We start from the raw sequence: 15,791 nt of genomic DNA, 5'->3' as shown, positions 1-15,791 counted from the left end.
ATCCCGGCCAGGTTATCTTACCTTTCTGAGTCTCAGTTAACTTTTAAGAGGCCACATTTTGCTGGTATGGTTGTAGGATTAAATGATCCAATACCCACGGAGCTCTTCAAGAGGGCGTACAACAGGCGCTCAGTGAGTATCAATAACGTTAGTTTTCACTCAGAGTCCCATAAGTGGGTAGACAGAAAGCAGGGACCTGGGGCAGAGAAAGCCGAAAAGCACTAAAGACAGCTCCCAAATATTTTACAATTTTGCCTGGACCCTTGCGTCTTGTCCGTTTCCTGGAATCTCTTTACAAAGGAATGGCTTTCCACATCTCCCAAGGGTAGTGTTAATACTAAGCCTGTCTTAAACAGTGAACAACCTCCTCCTCTTAACTTTCTCTCCAGTTCCACCTATCATCCCGGTAAACTCTGGGAGCAACAAAGAATCCTTCCTTCTTATAAAGTAAGAGGTAGGGCGTGTATGTTAATATACTTATATACCCTCTTCATCAATACAGTCCTATGGGCTGATTAAGCGCGGTCAGTGACTTCCCGAATACTTGAAGATAAACAAAGCTTGGAAGGCAGAAATGTCCTTCCGTACGTCTAACCGGTTGCTATCTTGCCTCAGGTGGTGGTACTCAAGGAGGTGGACGAACTGATTTTCTTCTAAATCCTCAATCAGGAAGAGACTGGGGAGCGGGGGGGCTCGCCTGATTAAGGGGCCCTGAACCAGGGAGCGGCGGAGTCTGAGAAGCCAGCAGCTCAGGGCTGCTTCTCGGCCGAAGTTGGGGTGGATGGGGCGCCGAGCGCGCGGGGTTGGGGGGGGGGGGGGGGGGGGTCCTGGTCTTTGGCTCCTCGACTCGGTCCTGTTTCGACAGCGAACATGTCTCGGCCTGTCAGAAATAGGAAGGTCGTTGATTATTAACAATTTCAGGAATCCGATGATGCTGATGAAGATTATGGAAGAGATTCAGGCCCTCCGGCTAAGAAAATTCGATCTTCTCCCCGAGAAGCTAAAAATAAGAGGCGATCTGGAAAGAATTCACAGAAGATAGTGAGGACTCAGAAGAAAAAGATGTGAAGACTAAGAAGGATGATTCTCATTCAGCAGAGGACAGTGAAGATGAAAAGGAAGATCATAAAAATGTGCGCCAGCAACGGCAGGCAGCCTCTAAAGCAGCCTCTAACAGAGGGGGATGCTCATGGAAGATGTGGGCCGTGAAGAAGAGCAAGAATAGGAGGACCAGACGCCATTCCAGGAGAATTCCGGCAGTGATGAGGATTTCCTAGTGGAAGACGATGATGCTAGTGACTATGGCAGTTCAAAAAAGAAAAACAAAAAGATGGTTAAGAAGTCGAAGCCTGAGAGAAAAGAAAAGAAAATGCCGAAGCCCAGGCTAAAGGCCACAGTGACGCCAAGTCCTGTGAAAGGCAAGGGGAAAGTGGGTCGCCCCACAACTTCAAAGGCATCAAAGGAAAAGACTCCTTCTCCCAAAGAAGAAGATGAGGAACCAGAAAGCCCTCTGGAGAAGTTCAAGTCCCCCGCCTGAGAAATGCGGGGATGAAGGGTCTGAAGAGGAAGCCCAGTCTGGGGAAGATTAAAAGTGATGATGGTCTGGGGAGAGATTTTATTTAAAAAGCAAAAAAAAAAGAGAGAGAAAAGGAAAAAAGAAAAAAGAGGGAAAAAAAGAAAAGCTACTTAATATAGAATATGGTTTTGGCTATGGCTTGACTCATGGGCTTTCAATGCTTTTTTTCCCCTTTGTTGAAAATAACATTTTCTTCTTTTCTTCTTCTTTTTCTTTTTTTTTTTAAGAAAAGCATTGTATGTTTAATTTACCTTTTTTTTCTATTGGTCTCTTCGTCATGACCCCCTCTTTCCCGCCGTCCCCCTCCCCTTTTCCCAATGAAAGCCATGTTAAATTAATCACTGGATTGACTGCTTCATCTTTTTATTTTCAATGGAGGGTATGCCACAGTTGTAAAGCAAAAAGATTTGAGGTAAACACTATGAAAATTTTGCTTTTTGCTAAATGGTAGCAAGTTGAACAATAATCAAAAAATGTAGGTTTTAGTTAAAAGTTATTGCTTCTTTCTCTACCTGAATTAAAAAAAAAATCAGTTGTCATCTAATACAAGTTTATATTCTATATACAAAAATATGGATGTCTAAAAAATCATGATGTTAAACTTCCACTGTTGGGGCAGGTAGGAGAGAAAGATGAATTCTGAACTGCTACTAAAGGTATTCATGTTTTTTACTGTGGGGCAAGGCAGGGAATTGAGGTTTCCTGACCCTGTTTGAGGATATAGGTTTGCTTGTTTTTAGTCTCATCACTTTTTATCTCCAGGAGACTCAGAGCCAGTGATCCTTTTATTCAGCTACAGTCTTTAAAGAACTTAAAAAAAGCAAGGGCCGCCAAAACTTAAATCTTTCTGATTTCCTATTTCATTCTCTAATGGTTCATGTTTTTAAATATATATATGTATCTATTCTGTTTCTTGGATAAAAAATTTTACCAAGGATCAAAAGAAAAAACCCTAAGATTAAAATGGGGAGATCTATATATCACAATGGATTTCTTCTGAAACTGACAATGTTTAGGTTTTAAGCAAAATAAAGTGCCAGTTAATGTGAAACTCAAAATAAATAAATAAATAAATAAATAAATTCTCAGTCAGTGGTTCTCAGTCATGGGGATGCACCAGAAGCATCAGGAGGTCTTGTTAAAACACATCGCTAGGAGTGTCCAATTATTAGACCTTAGAGTCTGAGAATTTGAATTTCTTACAAATGCACCTGCTGCTAGCCTGGAGACTACTTTGAGAACCAGTGCTATAAATAATACTGCATACAGTTTAAAACAACTAAAATGCTAGTTTCCCTTTCAGAGAAAGAAACTCACTGAAAATACACTTCACAAATTCTTCAAGCATTCTTTTAAAATAATTGGCTCATTTTAAAAAATGAGGTATATATTACTTTTTAAAACTCTTTTTAATAACCTGGCAGTTGCAATCCAGTTTATCAAACTCAGTTACATACTGCTACTTAATTTTTCCCAAAGCTCTGGTCTTAAGTCTTAGAGTTTAGAATAATTCCAGCTGCTGTCAGTGAATTTTCATACCTGACATAAGCACAAAACATGAAAAAACCATTTTCAAATATTATGATACGATGCATGTGTGCTGTGCGCTTAGTCACTCAGTCATGTCTGACTCTCTGGGACTCTTTGGACTGTAGCCCACCAGGCTCCTCTGTCAATGGGATTTTCCAGGCAAGAACACGCAAGAGGGCTGCCATTTCCTCCTTCAGGGGATCTTCCCAACCCAGGGATCGAACCTGTATCTCCTGTGTCTCCTGCATTGCAGGCAGATCCTTTACCCACTGAGCCACCAGGGAATCCCAAATTATTGATCAAGGTGTATAGAAATAATTTGTAAGAAGTGTGTAAGATATCATGCACGCTTCTTACAAATTATTTCCGTACATGTAGGTCAATGGCTGTTTTCAGTTTTCTAGGTTATTATCAATACTTGATGCTACTCCACTTTGTGTTATCAAAAAGGATAAAAATAGCATTTAAAAAACCCTCTAAAAAGTAAAAAAAGAAAATAATGTTTCTAAAAGATAAATGTTTGAAAGCGCATGGTGCTTTGAAGTCCCATAGAGGGCAAACTGGTTGAATCTTTCTGGAAAGGACTTTCCATACATATCAGAACCCCTAGAAGTTTTCACATATTTTGACCGATTCATTTCTCTTTCAGAAACCAATCTCAAGGCTATAACCTGACAAAAACTTTATACACAAAAATATTCACCACTGCATTATTTACTATAGCAAAACTTTGAGACCCCACTATCACAACAGGGAACTAATTCAGTAGACTATGATACATCTGTACATGGCTTTATTTGGCAGCCCTTAAAAATGAAGAATTTTTAGTAGCATAGGAAAATATTTATGATAAAATGTAAAGGGAAAAGGCAGGTTAAAAAATTGTATATATCACATAACTTCACCTTTGTAACCATAAAAAGAATGTATTTTTTTAAGTCTGAAAGCAAGACTGAAATGCTGACAGAAATTATCTTCAGATGAAAGGATTAAAGGTGATTTTCTTTTCTTTCTCATATTTTCCTACATTATGCATGTATCAATTTATAAATAGAAAACAAAAACATTGTTTTAGAAACAAATATTAAAAACAGTAGAAGCCCCTTGAAATGTGTAAATTTATGTCCAAATTGGAAATGTTCCCAGAAATATTAAATGGATAGAAAAAATAAGCTTCTTCTACACATGAGTGACAAGGGAGGACTATTAACAAGCAAACTTTGTTTTCTGGGCGTTTTTTCTTTTAAGGTTAGTAGTACATTTTTACTTTTTCCAAAGGAAAATGAAATCTGCTTTTTAAAAGTTGTTGTAAAAGTATTTCTTTTGATTCAAACTGCTCATGTGTACACCAACTTCTTACCCAGCCCACCAAGCACTGGGCCTGTTACTGAGTTTGTTTTCAATGTAATACTGTGCCTGGTTTAAATATGTGAGTGTGTGTGCATGTGTTTTTGTGTGTGTGTGTGTTGAAATAAAGACATTGTGCCCACTTAAACTGCCAGATAGCACTATTCGCTGTGGAGAGAAATTCAGGAAAAAGTAAGTTAGTACTGAGCACTTTCTAAAGTGGATTAGTAAATAAAAGTCCTGAGAAGGTAGGCATTGGACATACTCTTTACAAAGAGGTCTTCAGCCTTAATCTCAGTCAAATAAAACTCCACAGAATTTAGTTTCTCACTAAATAATATCTGGAGCTTTGATGTTCTCATAAAAATGTGTAGCATGTTTAAATTCCTCTCATAAAAATGTGTAGCATGTTTAAATTCAATCACCAAATTACTGTCAAATCAAAGAATAAAATTATGATTATGATGAATGAGTTAAATGCTTAAAACTATAGAGTGAGTGAGAGTGTTAGTTGCTCAATCGTATCTGATTCTTTGCGACCCCATGGACTGTAACCTGCCAGGCTCCTCTGTTCACACGATTCTCCAGGCAAGAATACTGGAGTGGGTAGCCATTCCCTTCTCCAGGGGGTCATCCTGAACCAGGAATCAAATCCCAGTTACCTGCATTGAGGCAGATTCTTTGCCATCTGAGCCACCAGGGAAGACCCTTAAAAATACAAGAAACAAATAAATAGCATGATGACAGTAACTATTTTAAAGTCCTTACTAAGTTCCTGCTACTGTGCAAAGCACTTAAGGTGGATTATCTCACTCATCCCAAAATCACTATAGAAGGTGGGCACTGTTCTCTCCAGATGAGGAACCCGAGGTGTCAAGATCCTAATACCATGGTCCCAGTGCCATTTCCCTCTCACACCCACCACCGCTCTGCAGAGTGGATGTTTTTCTGATTCCCTCTTCCTTTACTCTCACCTATCTTTGAACCAACGGAGGATAGACTGTCACAAAGTCACAGAGATTAGTTGCACCATAAGGCAAAGTGAAGGTGAAGTTGCTCAGTTGCTCTTTGGGACCCCATGGACTGTAGGCTACCATGCTCCTCCATCCGTGGGATTTTCCAGGCAAGAGTACTGGAGTGGGTTGTCACTTCATTCTCCAGAGGATCTTCCCAAATCAGGGATTGAACCAAGCTCTCCCACATTGTAGGCAGATGCTTTACTCTCTGAGCCACCAGGGAAGTTTACCTTAAGGCAAAGCCTTAAGCAAATGCAAGCCACCCACCCCCAAGGCTGCATCACTACCCTACCAGCTCCTTTCCTCTATTCCTACTCATCTCTTGGGTCCCCAAGACATGAATGATGAGGGAGAGGGAGATGCCACTGCCAGCAGAGAAAGAAAAGGGTCTCCTCTTCCTCCAGCAAACTGTCTCCAACCCATACCATTGCAGAAAAAGAGTTAATAAACTACTGAAAACCTTGATTTCAGCATACTTTTAGAGTAATGCAATTGTACTATGCACGAAGTAACTCATAATATACTTGGTTTATTAGGACCAAGCAATATTTGATAGTGAAACTTAGATGATATTTGATAAAAGTGGTTTTTTATTTGGGGTTTTTTTTGTTTTTTTTGTTTTTGCCACACCCTGTAGGTTGTGGGATCTTAGTTCCACAACCAGGGATCAAACTCATGCCACCTGCAATGTAAGTGCGGAGTCTTTACCACTGGATCACTGGGAAAGTCCCCTGATAAGAGCGTCTTGGATTCATGGCAGTTCTTTATGAAACTGCACACAAGTAGTTTAAGTCAATGATTTCCCTACTTCTGTACTTGCACTCCAACACAGGAATCAAGGGAATTCTTTTTAAATGATAAATCATGTCTTTCCTGTGCTCAGATCCATCCAATGACCTCCACCTCACTCAAATAAAAGTCAGAGAGGGAAATTTAAGTCTTTACCCATAGATGAATGGATAAAGAAAATGTATACATACACATAATTCAACTATAAAAAAGGAAATCTTGCCATTTATTAAAAAATGGATGGACCTTGAGACCATAATGCAAAGTGAAATAAGTCAGACGGAGAAAGACAAGTACTGCATGATCTCACTCATAGGATCTGAAAAAAAACTGAACTCAGAAACAGACCAGATGAGTTGTTGCCAGAGGCAGGGGTTGAGGGGGAATGGATGAAGGTGGTCAAAAAATAGAAACTTCCAATTACAAGTAAGTCTTAGAGATATAATGGTTATTATGGTTAACAATACTGTATTGTCTACTGTTGTTGAGAGAGTCATCTGAAAAATTCTCATCACAAGAAAAACTAATTTATAACTATGTAAGGTGATGGATGTTAACTTGACTTACCATGGTGATCATTTTACAAAATATACTTATATCGAATCATTAGGCTGTATACCGAAAACTAATACAGTGTTGTATGTCAATTACATCTCAATAAAACTGGAAAAATGTTAAAATAAAAGCAAGACCCCAAGTTCTCGTCATGGCCTTCAGTGGATCAGCTGAAGAGCGTTGAAACTCACAGTGTCATATCTACACTACTATGTGTAAAGTAAATAGCTAGTGCGAAGATGCTGTATCACTCAGTGCTCTGTGATGACCTAGAGGAGTGGGAACGTTGCAGAGGCAGGGGCAGCCGGTGGCAGGGAAGCTCAAGTGGGAGGGTATGTGTGTATACATATAGCTGATTCACTTTGTTGCACAGTAGAAATTAACACAACATTGTAAGGCAATTACAAGTTGAACCTTAAAGAAGGCTGAGCACCGAAGCACTGATGCTTTCAAACTGTGGTGCTGGAGGAGACTCTTGAGAGTCCCTTGAACTACAAAGAGATCAAACCAGTCAATCTTAAAGGAAATCAACCCTGAATATTCATTGGAAGGACTGATCCTGAAGCTGAAGCTCCAATAATTTGGCCACCTGATGCAAAGAGCTGAGTCATTGGAAAAGACCCTGATGCTGGGAAAGATTGAAGGCAGGAGGAGAAGAGGACAACAGAGGATGAGATGGTTGGATGGCATCACCAACTCAACAGATGTGAATTTGAGTAAACTCTGGGAGATAGTGGAGAACAGAGGGGCTTGGCATGCTACAGTCCATGGGGTCACAAAGAGACACAACTTAGTGACTGAACAGCAATAACAAAAGAACGTTTTAAAGTTAATATAAAAATTTTTTAATGAAACCCATAGTGTCTGGTTTGGGGCCTGAGTCCTTCCAGCTCCACAGGTGATTCGCATACGCAGGCAGTGGAGAACCAGTTCTGCAGGATCCAACCTCCTTTTCCACCACCCTCCTGCTCTAGGCCACTGGGTTGCTTGCTGGTGCCTGTGCCTGGTTTTTGCAGGTTTACCCATGGCTCAGCCATATCTCTTTGTTCAAATAAAAGGTACTTACCGAACCACCCTCTGTGTCCTCTCCCCTCATCCTCTCTCTTCTCTATCTTCCCTTCTTGCTTTATTTGCGTCTATAGCAATTGTCACTATCCCATATATTTACTAGTTTTTCATTGTATTTCCTGCCCTAATCCTCTCCACTAGAATGTAAACGCCATCACGGCAGGAATACTTGCCTGTTTTGCTTTCTTATACATCCCATGGACCTAAAAGAGCATATGACACTTAGTAGGTGCTAAATAAATAGCTGTTGAATGAAGGAATGATTTGCAATTCCCTCACCTTCTTGATAATTTACTAGATAAACCCCATTCTTGTAGCTAAAAACAAATATGCTTCAGCCTGAACCTTGTTTGACAATTTATCACAAAATCTAAAATAATAGGATATGAATTAAAGTAGACAGTTTCTACTTGGGCGGGGGACAGGGGGGTGGGGCAGAGCTGTTCCATTTTGTTAAAATCAAACACAGTCCCTGAACTCCTTCTGCATGCAGAACACCACATAATAAACTCCTATTTCTTCAGAATGAGTGGGGAATTGGTGTTTTGTGAACTGAAATTGATAGTGTACATTGACCATTCAGGGATTGTCAAATTTCAAAAAAATTAAGAGTCCAGAATGAAGCTCAGTTTAAACTTGCTTTGATTAATCAGAAACAACTGCAGAATTTTACTGTGACTGGATGTCATCATTAAGAATATTATTTGAGTTTTCTAGGAATACATGAATACATGCTATCTCAGGGCTGCTGCTAATCATACGAGCAATAGAAGACAGCGCCTGCCTTAAGAGTTTACAGTCTAACTATGAAGACGCATCATAAAAACTAAATCATTAGAAAACAAGTGATGAGGCAATATATCAATGAATGGTCATTTAAGTGACACAAATTAGGAACATAAATGAGGAACATAAATGTAACCTTAGTAGCCTTCCAGGAGGAAATGATTGACAACTGTATTTTGCAGAATTTAAAAGAGAGAACAGCAAGCAGGTTAACTCACTTAACAGAAGTACGGTGCTTTGATTTTTAGCACTTCACTCTGTAAAGAGTGAACGTTTGAGTAAATTTTTGACAACATGGGCTGATGAAGTTCATTTCCCTGTGCCTTGATTCACAGATTGAACTCCATCTGCATTAGCATCAGAAAACTTGTTTCTTAATCAGGAGTCCATAAGCACTGAACAAGTCCAGATAAAAGGCACAGTTTTAGACTGAGTGATTGATACAATTAAAGTTATTAGTAAGTAAGGGCTTAGCTATAAATACAGAGCTGCAAGTTCAAACAATGAGACTATGGCTGGTAGCATTTCTACAACTTTTTGCTTACTTTAAAAAAAGAGCATAAAATTAACTAAATGGACTTCTTTAAGTAGAGGAAGAACTAATCATTAACTTTATTTTTGAAAGAACTAAAGTCTGTTATTAGCAAAGTTCCCATAGGTAAATTAAGAAGTATAAAATGTGTATATTAAGAAATCCAACATATTTCAAACTTGGAACAAAAGCACCCCTGAAGTTTCTATAAATCAATATACCTTAATTAAGCAACAATGAGCTTATTCAAAAGTTAAGGTTATTTCATAGTTAATCATATGACCTATTTCCTTGACAATCTTAATTAAATTCCTTTGTTTTTGTTTAATAAAAATGTATAACTCAACCTAATTATGAAAGTTTTCATTGTTACTCAATATATGAGGATTGAATTAAAATTTTTTGACTAGATGAATAAATTAATTTTTCCAGGCATGTATTTTTATTAGTTTCCCTCATTGAAAGCTGACAAGTTGGAAGTTTTCAACTGAGTTTTCCTTCCCAGTGAAAACAGCCCTGGGAACTCCAGAAACTGCTTTCTTGGGCCAGGCTTTGTGCCCACAAGCCTCCAGCTAGGGAACTTACTAATTACAAAAAGACAGTAGAAAACTTTTGAACTGTCTCTCTTCTTATTCATTTAGAATTAGGGACAGGGAATGGGGGAACGGAGAGAGGAGAAATTTTAATGAAGTGCAAATGGAATTATTTTATTTTGAAAATCACAGTGTAAAATGTTCTGAAATATTTTCTAATATTAATGTAGAATCAATTTGTTTTATATAATCCACCATCTTATTCACCTAATCCACCTCATTTAATTCTAGAGAGAAATCTGGGAATGACTATTGAGACTTTCTTTGTTGTTATGTTCTCCAGTAAGCTGTCATTAATTCACTTCTTATGTGTGTTGCTGTTGTTTATTTGCATGGGTTTTCTGGTTTCAAAACAAGACTGGTCTCAGATGCAGCTCTCCTGGCTTGTTGTTTGAATCTTTGCACATTCCAATAGCGTCTTCCACTGGAATGTTGAATTTAATGAATGAAAGACCAGATGCTCCAGGTACATCAGCCTGGGTGAGAACTGCATGCGTGATAGGGCCCCCGTGTCTTTTAAAAAGTGTTAATAAATTACAAATCATTTCAACTCTTCAAAATTACCATACTCTAAATATAAGCTTAACATGATCTGTTAAGGTGAAATTTATGATATCTTTCAAAACACTAGTAAGACCACTTCACAGACAATACAAATTCATTTACATCACCTGATAATATTAGATGAATCATCATAAAAGTGCTTATTCTGCTGTGACAATTTAATTGATGAAAAACCTCAGTAATTCAAGACAATGTTTTAAAAGCAATCGTTTCAATGGTAAAAAGGCAGAGACTAGAGAATGTCAGACACTCAATAAGAGAAAGTTTTTAAAGCTATAGATAAATGAATAGCTAAAGCTATCACTGTACAAATCCAGCATCACTTTTGCTCAACAGTCATGGCATGTATGCATGTATGTCACTAGTTGTGTTAGTTTGCAAGGGCTGTAACAGTTTGCTAGGCTGTAACAGACTACAACAGACTGGGGTAGCTAAAATAATAGAAATTCTTTTTCCCTCAATTCTGGAGACTGTCTGTAGGACTGATTCTTCCTTAAGGCCATGAGAGAAGGATGTATTCCACCTCTCTCCCCTTGGCTTATAGATGGTCATCTTCTTATGTCTTCACATAGTCTTCCCTCTGTACCCATATGCACCCAAATTTCCTTTTCTCATAAGTCACAGTTGATTAGGGCCAACCCTAATGACCTCATTTTAATTTTATCTCTTTAAAGGTCCTTTCTCCAAATCCAGGTTTCCCAGGTAGCTCAGTGGTAAAGAATCTGCCTGCCAATGGAGCAGACATGGGTTCGATCCCTGGGTCAGGAAGATCCCCTGGAGAGGGAAATGGCAACCCACTCCAGTATTCTTGCCTAGAAAATTCCATGGACAGAGGAGCCTGGTGGGGTTGCAAAAGACTAGGACATGACTAGCAACTAAACAACAACAACCTCCAAGCACAAACATATAAGTTAGTAGGTGGAGGGCTGGAGTGCACAATCAAACTATAACATTAGCTTTATCAATGGTTTCTAACATAATTTTACCACCTGCAGGTTTGTTAAGCCAAGACACTCAGCTAAAGCAGGTGCATTGATCGTATTATAGCTTCTTTCTCCTACCTAATGCCAAGGTCACATATCCACTGGTATTGCTTTTTAACAAATGGTACCACATATGATATAAATTATGTTCCCAAATAAATAGGTTGCCTTATGGACAACTGTTACTGCAATGTATGCCATAGTAAAAATACTTGTTAACTGGAAAGACTCTCGAAGAGTCAGTAGACCTGGGTTCTAATGCCTCTTCTAACTGCCCAGCTCTGTGACCTGAGCTCTCTGAAGCTGAGCTTCCTCACAGAATTGTGATGATCAAATACAACCATTATGTAAGAACACACTGAAAGCCATAAAGTGCTATGCAAACATAAGTAATTTTTTAAACGTTTTTAAAGGGAAATATAATTCACATATAGAAAAGCACATAATCATAACATTTAAACTGCAGCTTTGTTTCCTTTCCAGACATTATACTTTTGTTTTTCCTTCTCATCTTACTATACCTCCAAGCTCCCAGTACAATGTTGACTAGTTTTCGTCATGAATGGATGTTACAGTGGACTCTTAATATAGACTCAAAATTCTCTGGAAGAATTTGTGGAGCGTTTACTCAACCCAATTATCTCTCCTTTGAAGACAATATGTCTTTCTCTTCTCTGATTGCTTTTAAGACTTTGTTTTTGTCACCAGTTTTGTTCGGCTTCATTAAGATGAGTTTAAGTGAGGGTTTTGGTTTGTTTATTTTTGTGACTTACCTCACTTGAGAATTTATGATGTGTAGATTAGTATCTTTCATTGGTTCTGGAAAATTCTCAAGCACATGTCTTCAAACACTACTCTGTCCTATTGTCTCTCTCCTCTCCTTCTGGAACTTCAATTAAACATGCTAGATTTTCTTTCAATAACTCTGTGTTTTCTAACTCTCTCCTTATTTCTCCACTCTCAGGATAACTTCTTCTGACCCACTATATAGTTCACAGATTCTATTTTTAGCTGCCTTTGATCTTGGGCTAAAACCACCTACTAAACTAAATTATTTCACATATGTGTTCATCTATGTCTGGTTTTTATATTTGATGGTTTCAAATCCAGCACAATCTCCCTTCTCAGTTGTCTTTCCGCCTGGTTATCTTGAACCATGCACTGCATATTTGTAAAAGGAATGATTTCTAGGAATAATACTGTAAGCAGGCTTACACTAAGGCACTTTCCTCTAGAGATGATTGGTATTTACTTCTGCCAAATGTTACATTACCAACCCAGACCATCTTACACCAAATTCAAGGTTTGATCTTACCAAAGATCTGAAGGAAGTCAAACTGACTAGGAGATTTGAGTGGAGCTCAATATCTCTGAAAATATGTGTGATATTCCTTGGGAATGCAATTTTGTTGGAGAAAAATACATAGTTTTGAAGTCAAAAGACATCTTTTTTTTTCATTTATTTTTATTAGTTGGAGGCTAATTACCATGTATTCCCCATTCCGATCCCCCTTCCCACCTCCCTCTCCACCTGATTCCTCTGGGTCTTCCCAGTGCACCAGGCCAGAGCATTTGTCTCATGCATCCCACCTGGGCTGGTGATCTGTTTCACTATAGATAATAGATATGATGTTCTCTTGAAACATCCCACCCTCGCCTTCTCCCACAGAGTCCAAAAGTCTGTTCTGTACATCTGTGTCTCTTTTCCTGTTTTGCATATAGGGTTATCATTACCATCTTTCTAAATTCCATATATATGTGTTAGTATGCTGTAATGTTCTTTATCTTTCTGGCTTACTTCACTCTGTATAATGGGCTCCAGTTTCATCCATCTCATTAGAACTGATTCAAATGAATTCTTTTTAACGGCTGAGTAATATTCCATTGTGTATATTCCACAGCTTCCTTATCCATTCGTCTGCTGATGGGCATCTAGGTTGCTTCCATGTCCCGGCTATTATAAACAGTGCTGCGATGAACATTGGGGTGCACGTGTCTCTTTCAGATCTGGTTTCCTCAGTGTGTGTGCCCAGAAGTGGTATTGCTGGGTCATATGGCAGTTCTATTTCCAGCTTTTTAAGAAATCTCCACACTGTTCTCCATAGTGGCTGTACTAGTTTGCATTCCCACCAACAGTGTAAGAGGGTTCCCTTTTCTCCACACCCTCTCCAGCATTTATTGCTTATAGACTTTTGGATAGCAGCCATCCTGACTGGCGTGTAATGGTACCTCATTGTGGTCTTGATTTGCATTTCTCTGATAATGAGTGATGGTGAGCATCTTTTCATGTGTTTGTTAGCCATCTGTATGTCTTCTTTGGAGAAATGTCTGTTTAGTTCTTTGGCCCATTTTTTGATTGGGTCATTTATTTTTCTGGAATTGAGCTTCAGGAGTTGCTTGTATATTTCCGAGATTAATCCTTTGTCTGTTGCTTCATTTGCTATTATTTTCTCCCAATCTGAGGACTAAAGACATCATTTTAAATCAAGACTGTATCACTTTCTACATGAATAACCTCGAACCAGCCATTTAACCTCTTTGAAATTCATTTTTGTCATCTATGAATTGAAGAGTATAGTATTTACTATTCAAGATATTCTAAGGAAGAATTCAAATATGGAAGACATTTTACAAAGCCTAGGACACACACAGAGAAACATTATTTGTCTTTATTTCAAGGCAAATCCCATAAAATGATGTTATAGTCTCTCACTTGATAGAACCTGTTCGAGAATTTTGCAGATAATCTCAGCTAAAAGGATTAACTCCATAACTAGTCAAATACATTCTTTCTGCTCAGTTGTTTTTGAATTTAAAATGTACACCTAGCCCCATTATTACTATTAATCATAGCTTTTCATTGCGGATTTATTTAAAGAAACTTTCATGCTAAATAAATAGAGAGATTTAATTTTTTTCCTTGACTGGACAGTTAATTCTGAAATTTTTGCATATTTTGAATACAACAGAAAATGAAAAGTGTTACTGTGGAAGAGAAAAACTATGTTAAGAATCTGTCTAATTTTAGTGGAAATGTTCACCTGTGAATATAGCATCAGCTTGAAATATTTAATATTTATAGTCAAGAGACTATAGGGAACTTCCCTGGTGGTCTGGAGGTTAAGACTTCATTTTCCAGTGTAGGGGGTGTAAGTTCAATCCCTGATCAGGGAGCTAAGAAAACCAAAACAAGAAACAGACACAATATTGAAACAAATTCAATAATGATTTTTAAAGTGGTCCACATGAAAAAAAAAATCTTTTAAAGAAAAAAGAGACTATAGTAATTGCATTAGTGTCTATTGTCAGCTGCTGTTGTAAAATGCAACAGAAAGTTAACAGTACAATAAAAATTGGGGTAAAATTTGCTTTTCTTACACCCAGGATTTTGCTAGATAATAATGAAGCTAAATAAACTAGATGATATTTTTACTAGAAAAGAGAATGCTTCTGGATGAAGACAGAGGAATTTTTTTCTTTTTATTGTTATCAAAGAATGTTGGTCTCAAAGTATTAACAATACAGGAACATTCACTTATATAGGACTAGAAAGCAGGTAAACTGAGAATAGACCCGGCAATCCTGATCATTTGTGAGTGAATCCATGTAAAGGGATTCATAGGTATAAATATGGCTGATTCACTTTGCCATTCAGCAGAAAATAATGCAACACTGTAAAGCAACTGTACTCTAATTTAAAAAGCTTTTCTTTAAAGTCTATTCATTGTTAAGTTACTCTGATTAAATTTTAAGCCCCTATTGGTATATTTGGCGCGAGATCTCAACTGTCTTATGTCCTTCACATAAAAGGAAAATCAGACAGAATGATTTTGATCAACAAGACATGTTTGCTGAATTGTGGATTTAAAATCAACTGGAGTCAAATAATCTTGTTCTAGAACTGATTCTGCCAATAACTCTGGTCTTGGGCAAACATTTCCTTTCTACACAGGTCAAATAAAGTTGCATAAAATGGTCTTTAAAATCCCTTCCAGTTGTAAAGTTCTGTGGGTTATTTTAAAATTCAGTGTAAGACTGAAAGTGACTCTTTAGAATCATTCTCTTTCCTTCAAACTTTTCCTGGTTGAACATTAGTCCCAGAGAACAGAGTAGTGTTATGCCACAGAACTTTATGTCAGTCATGTGTCTAAAACCATCTCTCCCACACCTTACCTCACCCCATTCTACCGGCCCCCACAGATACGCACACATACCCCACTGTGGTTAAAAGACACCCAATGTCAAACTGAGGAAAGGACCAGGGGTTTCAGCAAGAAATTAAGGAGTCAAAGATAGGGAGAGTTGGGCTGAAGGTTGAGAGAAGTTGGGGGAGTCTATCCCAGTGAGCCTTAGCTTAAAGGTCTAAGTCACTGGCGTGGAATGTTCTGGACTCTGCATCTGGCAACAAGGAAAGGGAGGAGCCTGACTCAGTTACCCAAGTTCATAGGATGC

At 38.2% G+C, this 15,791-nt stretch overlaps 1 pseudogene; it reads left to right on the top strand.

Annotated features, from left to right (window-relative positions):
* Window positions 1–855: 855 nt before the first annotated feature.
* LOC110137383 (nuclear ubiquitous casein and cyclin-dependent kinase substrate 1 pseudogene) lies at window positions 856–1,664 on the top strand (annotated as a pseudogene).
* Window positions 1,665–15,791: the final 14,127 nt, after the last annotated feature.

Source organism: Odocoileus virginianus, chromosome 34, assembly GCF_023699985.2.
Source record: "Odocoileus virginianus isolate 20LAN1187 ecotype Illinois chromosome 34, Ovbor_1.2, whole genome shotgun sequence".
In the NCBI taxonomy this organism is placed as follows: domain Eukaryota; kingdom Metazoa; phylum Chordata; class Mammalia; order Artiodactyla; family Cervidae; genus Odocoileus; species Odocoileus virginianus.
Note: the sequence above shows the minus strand (reverse complement) of the source record. Positions and strands in the feature narration are given on the sequence as shown.